The sequence below is a fragment of the Athene noctua genome, chromosome 2 (assembly GCF_965140245.1).
Source record: "Athene noctua chromosome 2, bAthNoc1.hap1.1, whole genome shotgun sequence".
Lineage (NCBI taxonomy): Eukaryota > Metazoa > Chordata > Aves > Strigiformes > Strigidae > Athene > Athene noctua.
In genome coordinates, this window is record NC_134038.1 from 68,191,505 (window position 1) to 68,207,594 (window position 16,090).

At 36.9% G+C, this 16,090-nt stretch overlaps 1 protein-coding gene and 1 long non-coding RNA gene across 5 annotated transcripts in view; one reads left to right on the forward strand and one right to left on the reverse strand.

Annotated features, from left to right (window-relative positions):
* GABBR2 (gamma-aminobutyric acid type B receptor subunit 2) overlaps positions 1–16,090 on the reverse strand; it is a 483,193-nt gene that overhangs the window by 50,408 nt on the left and 416,695 nt on the right. The gene's annotated exons all lie outside the window — the stretch shown is intronic.
* LOC141957607 (uncharacterized) overlaps positions 1–16,090 on the forward strand; it is a 31,478-nt gene that overhangs the window by 9,113 nt on the left and 6,275 nt on the right. Inside the window, exon 3 of the long non-coding RNA XR_012633130.1 lies at positions 13,151–13,260. This is a non-coding gene — a long non-coding RNA (uncharacterized LOC141957607). The remainder of the gene's footprint in view (positions 1–13,150; positions 13,261–16,090) is intronic.

Genomic DNA, 16,090 nt, shown 5'->3' on the forward strand with positions numbered 1-16,090 from the left:
CATACATATGTGGTGTGGGAGAAGAGAGAAGCATAAAGTAGGGTTGTATGACATTTTCGGAGGCAAACACTGGCGGACATCACTGTCCCCCTATGTTTCTGGGCTGTGGCAAATAAAAAGGACTATTTCTCAACATGAAAGACATATTAATTTCCTCACCTATTCTTTTATTATACTCTCCAAAATGGTTAGATGATGGTCCATCAACCCACTACTGGAGGATTTTGTTGCTATTTCTATGACTACACTAAGACATAATTAAGAAATTGTTGTACTAAGTGCAGGTCTTTTCCTCGTTTTCAAAAATTTTGAGAAAATCTTTCATTCTCAAATGCTAAGACTAGCTTAATAATTACATCACAATGGTTGAAGCAGAAGCATCTACATCTCCTCCAAAGTATTTATAGAATTAGGTGATTCAACCCTCCTATCACAAAAGTTACAGTGTCTAAATTCAACTCCTATTTTCTTGTTGACAGTCAAATATAAGGTGCATCTTAATATATGGAAGTACATAAAAACATTTGTCTTTCATAAGAATTTCAAAGATTTAATTTTTTTGTCTCCCACCTTGCAACACTAGTAATGTCTCAGATATAAACATTTTTACATACCATCAAAAAAAATTTGAATGGATGAATAATAAATAAATAAAGGTCAGGTCAACAGAAATACTTTTATTACTTCAAAAGATTTAATTTGGTTTTGACCTTTTAAAACTGTTAACCTTATTTGATATAACCTAACTGCATTTTGAAAAGAAAGGTTATTTTGAATTAAAAAGAGATTTTCTTTAGTTAACAAAGGTCAACAAGAACATTTTGGCACTTTTCTTCATGGGGAAACTCACTGAGACTGCCTTTTTCTTAAAAGTCTATGAATCTTATGACTATTCAATGCTTTATGAGAACAATATCTCAATATCTAAAGTAAGGAATATCATCAGCAATAAGAGTATAAATCCATGATCTTGGCAGATTACTTCTGAAGATTCACACGTGGTAGCATAACTGATCCTATCTTAGAGCAGAATGACACCAATGAATGAACCACACATATTTACAACTTTTACTGGCATAATTATGCCAACAAAGCCTACCAACTGGAGGTGAGTATAGGTGACTAAAGTATGCCTTCATCCTTGGTAGAGTCCTGCTTCAACTGTGAAAGATGTAGCCCTCAGCAAATTAAAATTACTCTTGGACTCTTAAATTGATGGCTTTCCTGCCTTAAAGAAGGATTTAGAAATAAGGCTTAGAATTCCATAGTTATATTTGCATTACAGTTAAATGAGACCACTTTTATAATTGTCTCATCTTCAGTAAAACACAGGATGTAGCTTTCTCTTGCATCAACCAGTTAGAAACACCTTTTTTAGAGAAAACAGTCAGTGATGATGAACCTATATAGCTATTGCTGAGTCAATTCTGTTGACTGAAAAAAAAAAAAAAACCAAACCCTAATTTTGCTCGTTATTTCTAAAATGTATTTAGTGTCAGGTTCCCTTAGTTTCTACTATGTTTTGTCTAATGAATTGAAAGGCTATGTAACAAAATCTTGTTCCTATGTTCATATTTACAGATTTTGACCCAGTAATCTCTTAATGTAGTCCTTGATAAGCCAATCCCAGTGATTTTTACCATGGACATGTTTTCTCTTTCTTTAAAAAGTCTCATTGCTCTTCATTGTACCACTGGACCAGCATGTTTCCTGAATTCTGAAGAGTGGAATAGAGCACACTATGTTTGTCAAGGTGGCCCTGGAGCCATATCCAGGATTAATTCCACCATAATACCCATAAAATCTCTCAATTTCTCTTTTCTCTATTCTAAATGAATAGAGAGATGTTAAGATAGTTTAATAGCTATAGCAAAGAAAAGATATAATCTTGAAATCTTATTCACCAAGTATTTCTCCTGATTTCATAGGAATAGTTGACACGAGTAAGAACCAATAACAGTTGCACTAAGCTACCTTGAAAGTTACATGCCCTCAAAACACAAAAAGAATAGCAGTTACAGAGAACTTTGATTTTTCCATTACAACTTTCTTCTACAAATAGCTATTTCAGTGTTGCCACTTCTATTGACGTTATCCAGAGCAAAGCAGGTAGTCATGGGAATTTTCCTTTCTCTCAGTTCAGTAAAACTTTTATGCAACATTTTTCTTAAATAATTTATCTTCTTTCAGCATCTGTCAGACCAGATTTCATTTAACACAAGTCTACCACACAGTTTAAATGTTGCAGGTCTTTTGCTCTGGTACACGACAGAAGAATTTTCAGTTGATAAGAAAGTAAGCCAACATGAAACAAAACCTAGCAACCATAAAATCCATTTTATATTTTCATAGAATTGTTTTTTACATTGTTAAGCTCCATATCATATAGCTGATTTTTTTTTTTTACTTTTGAAGCATATGTTTGATATATATGTATATATTGCTATATATGTACAAGCAGGTAACTCTGAACCTACTCTACCTTGCAATTCCTACATCTTCTTGACAGCAGCACATTTTTTTATTTATAAGATTATGTTTCAGTGAATTCTTGTATTAAAAGATCTGGATGAGACAAAATGCTTATTTTCAACCTAAAGAATTATAGGAAGCATTGATCTGTAACCATTCTCTGACATATTTTCATATTTTTTCTATAACTAAATATAGAGTGTATGTTTATAGCCACACATTTTTTTTCTTGTCATATGAACTGTAAGTTGTTCTGGTAGATACAGATGATCTTACCTACAAGCATCTTCCCAGTACAGATGTATCAGCTGTCAGTATAAAAGGATTGTTTCAGGATCCAGTGTTGGCAGCAAAGTTTGTAATCTTCACTGGCCCCGAAGAATTCATTGAGGTGGTTATTTTTGAGGTAAAGTGCTTCCACTGTCTTCTGAATCTATCCATCCTTTTTTGTAATAGGGTGTACTTAGGGATTTTATCATTCCTCCTGTTATTTTTTTAGGAATGCCTGTTACATAATTTTATTTTAGCATGTGAGCATGTGTAATTCTTCTAGAGCACTTCTAGAATGGACATGAAAGCCCTCAAAAACTCTTTCTCAGCACAACCCCTGACGGCTTACATTTACACCCAAGTTTTCTTTCTGAGATTAAGGCATTGAAAAGAAACTGTAAATGGATCAGTGCCTTTGTTCTTTCATACCATTTTTCATTGCTCCCTGGAGGACTGGCAGAGGACAAGATAAGCACCGGCAGACAGGCAGAATCAGCACGAGGGCATGAAGAGCAGCCTATTTCTGAGCAGTCATGGTTGGTGTCAGTTAGGTTCGTCTGACGTGGCATTCACCTCCTTTGCGGTATCCACCCATAGACACTGGCCTGCCACACATTTCAGGACAAACCTCTTCTGTTTGAGCTACCTGAGTGATTATTACACTGTCACCTTATCCCCTTCAAGGTAGCAGTGTGACAAGACTTGAGGAAAGGCTGGAGTTGCAACCTTCTGGCACTTTGCACTGGACTGGTGCTGCAGTGCTAGAGGATTTCCTTGGAGCTGCACCAGGTCAAATAGCTGCGTAAGGTTAAGCAGCAGTGGTGTGGCCTCAGGAAATCTCAATTTTGCTGTGCTTTGACAAGCTAAGAAAAATGCAGAATGTTCTGCTACAGAGCTCTTAGTTGATCTTTCACAAAGTAAACCTACACTGAGGATCTCTGGAGCAGCTATCACAAGAGCCAAATCACAGAATCATTCAGGTTGGAAAAGACCCTCAGGATCATTGAGTCCAACCATCGGCCCTACTCTACAAGGTTTTCCCCGACACCATATCCCCCAACATCACGTCCAAATGATCCAACTTGGCAGGTTAGACATCTTAGCTCCTCTGCTGGAAGAAGCTTTCCTTACCAATTATAAACTGAAGCTGGAGTTTGTGTTCACAACTCATCTGAGGCTTGAAAAAGTGTCAGTGGTGACAACACTTGATCACTTGATTCTCTAAACGGCAGTAAAGACATTTGGTAAATTGATCAGGAGGGGAAAAACGGAACAAGGAAAATATTGAAATCTTAAGAAGACTGAAACATCAGACCATGTTGGTTTGAGAAGACTGTGGGGAAGATGTGAAATAGTGGTGAAAAATATTCCCTTTTGCCTGCGAAACTAAGCAGAAATGGAGGAAGGGGTTAAAGCAGAAAGTGGCCAGGTTCAAATGCTCCCCCTAAATAGCATCTCCTTCTGATGCTGTCTGTGACAGCTAGTGAGATATAAACCGACCGAGCATCAATCTCATACACAGACTCCCAGTTAACATAAATAAATAAAACCCAGAAAATAGTTATTTCTGTGACTTGGTCAATATTTTTCTGTCCAAAAAGCAAAATTTTATTCTAATTGTATTAACGATTTTATTTTTTGATGAACTTTTATAAAGATTTTTCTTTTTGAAGCATGTTTGTGTAAGTAAAGGTGTATTTCCATGGCAACAAGGCCTGATGTTCCCACAATCACCTTGACGTTACTTTATGAATACATCAGGCATTGAATACAACAAATTAAACAATAGCAATGATTTGTTAGAAATGCAAAACCCACTTTCTTAGAAGGTGGGTGAAGGCTACAAAATTCACCTTTATAGGAATCAGAAACTATATTATTATTTTAGTAACAGGAACTCCTATCCAGGCAAAATAGAAGTGCATCACTTTGATTTTGACTTAATAAAAACGGTGAGTATCAGCTTGAAAAAAAAATAAATCCATCTAGTGTTCCCATCCAGGTAAGAACAGACAGGGAAAGTCATATGACAGTTACTCACACACTTCTCTTCCACTGAGCAGTCCTAGGATATCAAATCAATAGGATGGACAAATGTAAAAATTTAAGTAGACCATGATTTACCTAACCCGTTAAAACTCCAAGAGTTACATGTTATGTAGAATGAATAAGTGGCATGGTTTATTTGCATTCAATTTAGGAATTAGAACATCTGTTGTTCATGAAAAATTTTAAAACTGCCACCAAAGTCAAGTTGGTTCAAAGTACTAGTACTATTATTTTCAGGAAAAAACTGCAAAGTCTTACCTTAAATTTCAGAACATTAGAGTTTTCATGTTTTTACCTGGATTTATACCAGGTAAACATTATAAGGAAAAGCCTTGACTTTGACTTTAACTTTAACCAGAGTTAAAACTTACATGAACCCACTCCTTACAGACAGTTTGTGATAGCCTTCCTAATTAAATAGTACCATATTCCACAAATAATTCTCATTGTAGTAATTAGGGTAACATGTGGAATTCAGTATAACCAAATTTTAACAAGGATATTTGAATCTTGCCCTTCAGAAGCAGATAGTCCACATTACCTAATTTGAATGTTAAATGGTACCTTAGTGCTGTATGAGCAAATTGTCACAATCTGGCCCTATGAATTTAAACTTTTATGGATGCATATTAACTTCTTATTGTTCTTTAAATATATTTTTTCCCCAAAAAAAATAAAGCATATGGGATCTTAATTACTATATCTGCTAATTATGACTAAATAAAAGGTTTCAATTTACAAAGTAGTATATTTAAATACACTGATTTCAAGTACTAAATAAAATAGTCACAATATGCAATTTGGATTGAATCAAGTGAACATGAATCTAAACATTGAGGTATGCACTGTTCACATGTGGATCAAATCAAACCTGAGGACCAGTGTCTCTCGTGACAAGCAATAACAGCTTCCTCCATTACTCTCTGATCTATATTAGCTGTGTAAACATGTTATTTTTAATCAAAAATGATACTCTTATATTGAAGGTGTTGTAGTTTAATTTCTATTCCAAACATATTTTAAAAAATACGACTTCTGATTCTCTCTTTATACAGTCTCTACTTTTGCCACAATAGTCTCATATGAATCCAGTAACATCTAACTCTATGGTTAAAATAATTTGCCTATGCCACGTGTTACAAAGACACAGCATATAGCTGATAGACTGAAATCAAATCCACCAGGTACAATTTGTTGCTTCTGGATTTTTTTGCCAGAATTTGGTGCAGAATTTATTTGGTGGAGGATTAATACAACTGTATACCTGAAATTCCCTGATCAAACACCTGCCTATACAGACATACAGTACCCCGGAACAGGATGAGGGCTTATTTGCATGTGTGAATGGCTACCTTCAACCATTAGCATTCCATCAATATGTAAGTGAAACAATAAAAATAGAAGTAATAAAGACACAGACAAAGGACGTGACTGAATACAATTTTTTCCCCATCATCATGTCACTTTTTAACAAATGATGAATGCTCACATCTGTACAAAATAGTGTTGAAAATGGCTGTAAAAGACAGGCAGGTGCAGGCTCTGTTAGCAGAGGAATTTATTTTGTGCGTATGGACAGTGGCAAAGAAACAAGCTATGATGTTATTAAAGCTTTCCATTAATGTGACTTCCCAGCAGGGTTAATGTGTCTTTACTAAAGGGTGCAAAAGGATGTATTTTTCAATCTCTGTGGATAAGTGCAATTCTGAGTATATTATGACTTTGGACCCAGTAACCATTATCTAAAAATTGATTGCTATAGTTGTTCATTCTTGTCACCCAGCTGCCAAAGCGGGGAGAGTGCCTATTTTAGATATAATATGCCTTCCCCAAAGTGAATGGGAATCTTATTTTTCACTTTAGTGGAGTCGAGAGTATGCCTGTGATCTTTTGCATTTTTCAAGTTTGAGGGGGTTCCTCAACTGCAGCTACTTTGAATCACCACCTGTATCACATCTGTGATTAGGCATACCGATTTAAACAAATTCATGTGGTCTGAATACCCATCCATGGATGGAGAGCATTAGGCATACTTTTGGAGAGCACTTCTGATTTTGTTTCACTTGAAAAAGGTGCCAGTTCTTGTCTTCATCCCTGAGAACCATTCCAGAAGCATTTTCTGAAATTAAAACCCTGATGCAGACAGACACAAAGTTCCTAGGGAGGGAAGGTGCTTCATATCCTAAGTCAAGACTTAGATTAAACTGTGTAACTTACATTATCAAACATACATGTGTCTAAGTGTGTCTAGTTTCATATGACATTTCTCTGATACAGGGTTGTGGTGGTTTTTTTGTTTGTTTGTTTTTGGGTTTTTTTGTTTGTTTGTTTGGGGTTTTTTTTGTTTGTTTTTTTAAAGAGGAAACTGACATTTAAGAAGCTGCAAGTTGAAGATTCATTAGAATGCTGATCTATATCAAGAAGATCAAAACAGAAGACCAAATCATCTTACAAAAGATGTCTTTCAAGCATGTAGATATTCAGAATGCTTCTGTAAATTGTAGCCTTCAGGCTGATTAGACATTCATCATGACAGCATCATCATAGACAGAAACCTGGAGGGTTTTTTTAGCTATACCCTCACTCTAGATCTACGTTTTTTAACTATGTCAAATAGTGATAGCATAGTATCTCGTACAGTAAGCCCGATTTGTGTGGGCAGCTCCTATGTGCCATAATACAAAATACTAGTCATTCTTGATAGTTCCTTAGAGGTGCTGCATCCAGCCAGTCACTTGTGATACTGTAGCACGTACAGGTACGTCTCTGCATGTACAGCAAGTCCAGGACTTACTGAAGATGACCACGAGAGAAGCCACAGTGTGCCATCTTCTTCATAGTGCATAGACAGCCAACAGTTTGAGCACCTGGCAAAAAGCATGGCCCCCAAGGATTCCTTCTTACGGCCAGAAGAGTGTCTTGTGAGGGAACTAGGAATTTTTGGAGTATCATGCAAATTGCATATTTTCAAATCCTCAGTCTATGTCAAATCCATAGTGAACAGAGTATGGGTGTAATGGAGTGGAACTTAGCCCAGTGTCCTTTCCTGTCTTTTTCACTTTATATCTATATATTCTGAAGAACTGCTGTATCTCAGTGGACACTGTTGGAAGGGCAACACAGTATCAGGCTATTCACATATTCCAACTTCAGGGAACCATGGAATAGCTGAGGTCAGAAGGCACATCTGGAAGTCATCTTGTCCCTTCTGTTCCACACAGGATCAGCTAGAGTCAATCACATACTGTGATCTTCTGTGGTGGTATACAGAGCCTTTCTAGAAGTGACTCCATATTCAGCATGTTTGCCCAAAGTTGGCCAAACTGTAGTGCTGCAAGTGAAGATAGAATAGTTGGTGGCACAATTAGCTCAAGTCCAATTTCTGGCTTATCCTGAAGTTTGCATAGAAATACTTTGGTCTTCAAGTGTGGGCATTGGTCTGCACTCAAAATGAAGTACAGATATTCCAGTGGAATATTCCATACACAGATCCACAGAAATAAATCCCATATCTTCTGCTTAGTTTTTATGTATATGGCTTTTCCCCTAACATATGTCCCCAATTCCCAAAGTGCTGGGTATATTGAAAATTTATGCATGCTTTACATTTAATTTAAGCATTTCCATAGCAACTGCTAGATTTTAGGATGTTTTGCTTTTCTCCCAAGATACAGAATATATTCTTCTTAGAACAGTCTCCCAGGTTGTGTTTAGCCACATTCATATGACTTTCTACAATTCAATTTTCAATGAAAATTACCATATCATCTACCAGAAGCAAGAGTTTCAACAAACAGATTGACTTTTATGACTTCTTTCATTTCACTCTGTGTTTAAACAAATAGGTCTGCATCAAATGGAGCTAATGAAGACTGATCGTTCAGAATCAGTGCTTTTGATTGATAGATGCAGGGGTTTAATAAGGTCCAAGTCCCAACTGACATGTTGTTCACTCTTGGAATAGATCCCAGATGTGTCTTCTCCTTTCTTTCTCTCTCTCTCCCTCTCCCTCTGTGTCTTCTACACAGACACTCTACTGTCAGAAGAGTCTAAAGGATGAACATGGCTACCAGAAGCCTGATATTCAACCAGTGGTTATAACAACATGAAAATAGGTAAAACGAACATATGACTGTCTGTATACTGATGTCTGGAACAAAAATAAAGGTACTTGAGGTGATGTACAGTGCACCTAGCAGTAATGAATGGATGACCCATATTGCTGTATGGGTGATCTTCAACCACTTTTAAAAACATCAGAGATCCAAGTTGAAATAAAATATACAATACAGGTAAAAAAGGAAACATATACAAAGAAAGGAAAGCAGAGGAGGTATGTGAAAGATCTTCCTTGCAAATTTTCACTTCTTTCTCATCTGCATTTTGCCTTTCTAAACGTCACTTCTGAAAAGCATTCCACAACTGCAAGCTATCCTTCCTGCTCCATTACTGTCACAATAGCAAACTTTCATCACGTCTGATTCCTGTTCCAGGAGCACAGCTGGTAGAGCATGCATCCTTTATACTGGTATACTTCCATGAACCGTCAGCATAAAGCACAAATCTAATGGAGAGTAGGCGAATTAAGAATTTAAATTTGCCATCAGGTTATGCACACATTACCTTCATTTTGTGCAAGCAGTAATGCCTAAACCAGGTGGTGAACAATCAGGCTTCCTATCCTGTCAGGCAGCAACCTGACGCTTTACTTGCCTGATATGTCACACAAACCTGAGCTGCTATGTAAACAGCAATAAATAACAGAGAAGTGGGTGGTGGCACATTTGCATTTGCAACTTGCATATTTCTTTCAGTCCCATCACTTTCATCGTAGGAAGCAAGCGAGGCAGTAAAGAGAGAGGTACTCTCAGGATCCTGGCAGGCTCCAGGATATAACCATCAAATAAATCAATTAATTTAACCCTAATGTAATTATCTGCTTTAGATGAAGGGCGATTTTAGCTTGCTGAATTCACTTATAAGATCAAACAGTTATCCTAATAAGTTTATACTGTTCTAAAGACGACAGTATTCTCAGTGGCCCTGGTACAACTCCAGTGGCTTGACTGGAGCTGCTCTACACTTACATAAATGAGAGCAGCTTACAGTCAGGCAGCAAGGATTTGATTTCCAATTAAAAAATAAGTCTTCAAAAATAAAGCCTACCATTACAATTACATTTAAACTGCTGTGGGACCTACATTGAGAGTGTATCTGTAGCATTGAGATTATGCTCAACTTCTGGATAGAAATTTCAATAACGTTCAAAATCAAAGCCATTTCCTCTGGTTTCCATGCCCAATCTGTTGTAAATTGCAATGTCCTTGGGAGGAGGTGAGGTTCACATTAAGGACTTAGGATATCAAAAGTTACAACCGAAAGATCTGATGTTAATTTTTTTTTGGTAAAAATGAGGGGAACAATGTTAGACAGGGATTCATAAAAATTGAGCACTTGGTTAAAGGGATGTGATAGTTTCAGCTCCTGATCATGTAAACAGAAAGGCCAAGGCACTTTCTAAGAAACGTGATAAAAGGCAGGAGAAAAATTTATAAATGTGCATCCCGTATTCCCACAGGTTATTAGAGTAAAGAGACTACCACTGCTGTGATCTCTGTTTTGAGTCCTCCAATGCAAACAACGTGCTCCAAGAGTGCAAACAGAAGATCAGATGGAGGAGTGCTCAGCCCGTGAATTCTGGCAGAGGTGGAGGAACTCAGCTGCTCAACAGCAAACAAGGCTTAGGCAGTTCTCCCATAGAAATGGCACTTGGGCATCTCAAAAGTGTGAGAGTTAGGATTTCAGAAGCCTGCAAGGAGAAGTGGCAACCACACTGAGGTTGTGAGAAGGTTAATTTGCACTTAGGTGTCTATGAGGCAATTAAGAATTTAGATTAATTTGAGATCACGGCTCTGTATTCCCACATACCTCCTGCAGCGCTGTGGCTATTGCTGGCCTTCCATGAACAATGCACCTCCATGCAACAAATAGTAGTGCCAACTCAGAACCCACGTGTCTGCTGCCACCAGCTCCTTTGCTTCCCTTGCCACTGTCCCATCTTCTCCTGTCCAAAGGAGATTCTCTCCTTATCTCTGAACATTTTCCAGGTAGCTAATAAATTTAATTCCTTGCATCCCTGGCATTTGTGGGCACGTTCGCTGTTTGTGATTTCCTTCCTTTCTGGTGGTGGAGGTGAGAATGAAACAGCCAGGTTGCTACGAGGCTGAGAAAACCTGGGAAGCGCTAGGGAGGCAGCCACATCACCCGTATGGTCCGGGGCTGCTCAGCCCGTGGGAGGCTGAGCGACAGGCAATCCTTTACTTGTGGCATGTGGGAAAGGGATATAGATGTCTGAGAGGAGGCTGTAAGACTACAGAAACCTGGTCATAATTTCCCACTGAATCCAAAGCTCCCCAAGCCAATCAGAAGCTATTATGTTTAACTTCAGAACTACATGTGTTCAGCCCATCTGAAACACAAAGGTTATAATCATGGCCTCCAACCATAAGAAATCTATTCAACATATAACACCAAAGGAGATATATGTCAGCTGAAACTAATAAACTGTTAATAATGTATTATTTCAGCTATCCACACACAAACTGTTCAAAAGTCACATTGGGACAAAGTTTAGAGAAGAAATTTGTTTACAAATTAAATTACTGCCTCAAGCAAGACCTAGTTCTGAATATTGAGAAGAAGGCAAGAATTTCAATCAAAAAAAATTACTTCAGCTAAAAATGAACTTGGATGTTATTATTCTGAAAATATAAAGGCTACCCAGATTAACAGTAAAATAACCGAAGGTAGTAATTGATTCCGTTATTTCAGTTCATGTTTATTTGCAGCTCAGTTCTCAGTCCTAAAGCTAGAAGTAGACGTTTGTTTTAGCAGTAACTAGAGTTGAACCTTAAATAATAATTAAAAGCAATTTACTTGGAGGAGAATAGATAAGGATACAATGAAAAACCTATTTATATTTATCATGAAAATTCAAACCCCTCTCAAACACAGCCATTAGAACATGACACAGGAATAAATAGCAAGCAATTCTTTTAAATGTGTTAGATGGAGGACATTTTATGAGACTATTCTCACCAGGACCAAAGACAACAAACCAGAACAATTAAGGCAGAGAGAACTGTCACAAAGATGCTCAAGGCTGTATTTACAAAGGGGACATGAGTGCTGGGTTTCAAGGATGCATGTCCGTCATTTTGATGTCACTAGTACCTGTGAGGCCATCTCTGTGGACACCTGATTCCTGTGACACCTCTTTTTCCTCTGCAAACTTTTCTAGTAGGCACCTCTGTTTCTGCAGCTAGGTGCATGCATAGCACCTAAGGAAATTAACTTACCTGTAGCCTGTCTTATGACCAGCCTTACTATAAAACATTGTCCAACTGGCTGACTTGTGCAGTCTGATTTGGTAAAGCTGCTTAGACAGTACCTATCCTTGTGTAAAACACAGCTTGTGGGAAGGAAGGGAAAGTGTCCTTTTCCTCTTCCCTTCCCCCATCCTAACTCTCTTCTATCAGGATGGAGGAGAGATGGGCTCCAAACTCTCTTCCACCTCATCAAGCTTGACCCAGCATCTTCCACTTGAGTACCCTAACCTGCTGGACTACAGTGGTGTTTAAAACCCAAAGTGGGAAGAGAGAACATGAGAGGAAAAGTCACCTCTTCATGTACCTTGCACCTTCATGTATAGCTGTCAACTGGAGGATATGAGATGCAGAAATAAGGTGCTTCAAAACCTAATTTGGGCTTCTATTAACTGGTGCAAGTACTTGAAAATGGACTCGGTTCTCCATGTGCTAAGCAGCAGTGAAGAAAATGGGAGGAAGGCAGGCAGCTAGCCAATGGCAGGGTATGCAGATTAGGAAGGAGGTTGAGAAATTTTGAGATGGTGTACTGGAATACGGAAATCACTGGCCATTGAGTGTCTAATCCTCTTCTATTTTTGGTCTAACATTTAATTACGTGTGGCACAGAAATCAATCCCATCAGCTGTTTTGCTGGCTTTAAGAAGAAACACAAGTTCAAAATGTGGTAAAAGTCAAGGTAGATTAAATATTTCTTGATAAATCACTGTATGACTCAAATAGCCAAGAAGGTAATAAAATAAAGAGGCAGCATGGTCATCAACACTCTGAACTACCACCAACAGATCTCTACATATTTTTTAAATAAAATGATCTCCACTGCCTGCTTGTGCACAGTAAACAAATAATTTATTCTAAATGGGAGTAATGCTGTCATACATTCATATACTAGTCACTTTTTGAAAAGATGGTGATGGGAAGATGCATATGTACTATCTACATTGACTTTTCAAAATAATTCGTTCAATCAACAGCCAGTGCCTTTAATTTGTTTCCTGAGGATGAAGACAGCTTCTACAGCTAATCCTGACTTTAAGTCCTTAATATTCTAATCCTTCTCTACATGGACAACACTTGATTAGAGGTAAGCTGCATTTGGTAGAATATGAAACTGCTCAATTATCTGTGTCATCATTCAGTTGGCTGGGAAAAAAAAAAAAAAAAAAAAAAAAGAGGAGGAAACCCATGTATTTTTCAAAGGAATTTTGTGAGAATGACAAGAATTATCAGAAAGAAATTTTACCATTCATCTTAATATAAAGTTATAAAAAATGATGCTGTTTTAACCCCCGCTGTAGAGTGAAGAAATGGTACCCTAAAATAGATGGTTTTAAAAATAAATATATCTTTACAGAAATTTTACCACTCCTAATCCCAATACGGAGTACCTCCAATATATCTTGAAGAAAAAAATGATTCTGCCATTTCAGTAGTGGGGAACTGTGAAAGGGAAAGATTAAATGGATTGTTTGAAGTCACAGAGGCAGTAACTACACTCCAGTGGACTTAACTGGAATTCTGAGTTAGTTATCAGACAATTTTGTCAATCTACTACCCTGGTTATCAATACCTTTGATTGTATTTTGTACTGAGCATCGCAAGACCCTACCTGTACCTTGCTGCAAACCACTTTTTCATGGTGTAAATGACAATTATTGAATTAATATAAAGGACAAATGTGGTAGGAAATGAAGCTTCAACTTTACACTTTGATATCTAAAGTGCTTCTGAGAACTGGAGTGGGAGGGGGAACAGGGATGAATGACCTACCCAGAAGTGTCATGACAACATATAAGCAACACAAACTTCTGCTGTGGTAGTAGAGTTGCTTCATTGGCATAAAAAATTGATTTATTGCTTCTAGTAAGGAGCATTTAATTTCATTTAAGTGGACTTTAAATAGAACATTACAGAAAAAGTCAGGTCTTTAGTGCAGTTGCTATTTTGAAGTTGTGCTCATCTTTCACAAAGGCAGGTGTGAATCGGCACTTAAAGACATAATTTCTCTCAATGTTTTTGCATTTTTTGGGGATAATTGATATATCTGCACTGCCCTACAGCAAAGACAAAGGAACTGTCACTGTAAATAAGACCGATAGCTCACTTAGCTGCTTCCAGAGGTGCTTTGCAAAGTGTAGAAAACTTGCTAGCTAACCATATTCTCTGGGGAAAAAAAACAACCCTTCCCTCAAGCTGCTGGAATTTTGGTTTTCTCCAAAGTAACGGTAAAGTCTTTATTACTTCTATAAAGATTAGACTCTTTATTATTTTTTTCTCGTGCACGTTTTTCTTCTGCATTTCTTACACAAGTGAGTTCAACAGATTAATTATGCACAGTCTGCAAAGTATACCCTTTTATCTTTTAAAAATGTGTTGATAAAATTAAGGCTTCTGCTGTCAGTTTGCTTATGTCACGTTAGAAAGAGTAAATACTCACAGTTTGGCCTTTTTCACCATTAATTATTTTATATACTGCTGTCATATTAGCTCCTATGCCTTTTCTGAGTTTTTAGAAAGCATCTGAACTAAACCCTTTTATGATTTTTGTTGTCCTGTTATTTAAAATTTCTCTTTCATCTCTCTGTTCTTGCCTTCCTATATTTTCCACTTTCATCACTGTGAGCCACAGACATCTACCACCGCTATCACCTATAAAATTGCTCTTCAAAATGGAAACTCTTACATTATGCTTCTCTTTGCTGCTCTTTCCTCAGTCCTTATAAATCGTCTCACAACTCTCCTAAATTTAACTGAACTGATTAACTTGTGGTCGTCTGTAAATTTTGCTACCTAAATATTCACGACAACTTTTATATGAACTGGTTAAGGAATGCAACCTTCATACTGATTTTGAGGCATTTTTTGTTAGATCAAATCTATACATTTTTTTGTTTATTTCTAACCAATGAATGCCAGCCTTTTCTGAACTGTTACCTGTTTTTTGAACTAAAGTAGCAGAACTAAACCACCATCCTCTGACTTTTACTATTAAAATGTAAGGTAATAATACCACAATGCATTTTTGATAATAGAGTAATGATTGCCTGGATCATCAGTTTATATAATATATGTAAGTTCTTTTCTGGTGATATACTTAACACTTAGTGTCTTGTGGCAAGATAGATACTGTAAGAAAACCCTTTGAAAATGTATGCAGTTGTTCAAGTCTGTATACATTCAAATTTTGCTGCTCTTTGTACTTTTTCTCAGGTATCCTTGAGAACATAATATTTCGTTATAATATAGGTATTCACAAATTGCTTTAAAGAAAATATAAAGGACAGGAACACTTTGCTGGTTTTGTGATGTCTGAAAGGAATGGTAATCTCATATTCTTTCAAAACACCTAAAAGGTGTTCAGGCCGTTTCATTTTCTGCTTCTTGGAAAAGTGGAACTCCAAAGGTATGCTCATTAACTACCACACATTTTATTTATTAGAATTATATTTATCTGTAGACTTCATACTTGAAAGTGGGAGGTTTGTCCTACAAAAGTGTTTGAAGGTTTCTACTTTCTTCATATATGACTATTAGAGCATGTAGGATATATTTAGTTTCTGTTTTTCACAACTGCATGTAGTGACTCACACTTTGTGGCTGTTCTCTTCATTTTCAAAGCAATTATTCCTGAAAAGGCTCATATACAGAGGTTGTCAGCTAAATATTTCTTATATGCCTAAAAAGAATTCTTTGCAGAAACCCATAATTTGACAATTTGCTGGAGTCTATGCTAGTGTTATATTTCACTGAATATTTCAATTTGGATTTTAATCACTTTTGTTCATAGCTGCTAAATTAATGACATGATAAATCCAGGACCAAATTAATCCCTGACTGAAGCACAGATTTACTACCTTAGAGCAAGTCTCTGTTTATTCATAAAAAACATCATCAAGAACAAGAAGAAACCTTCA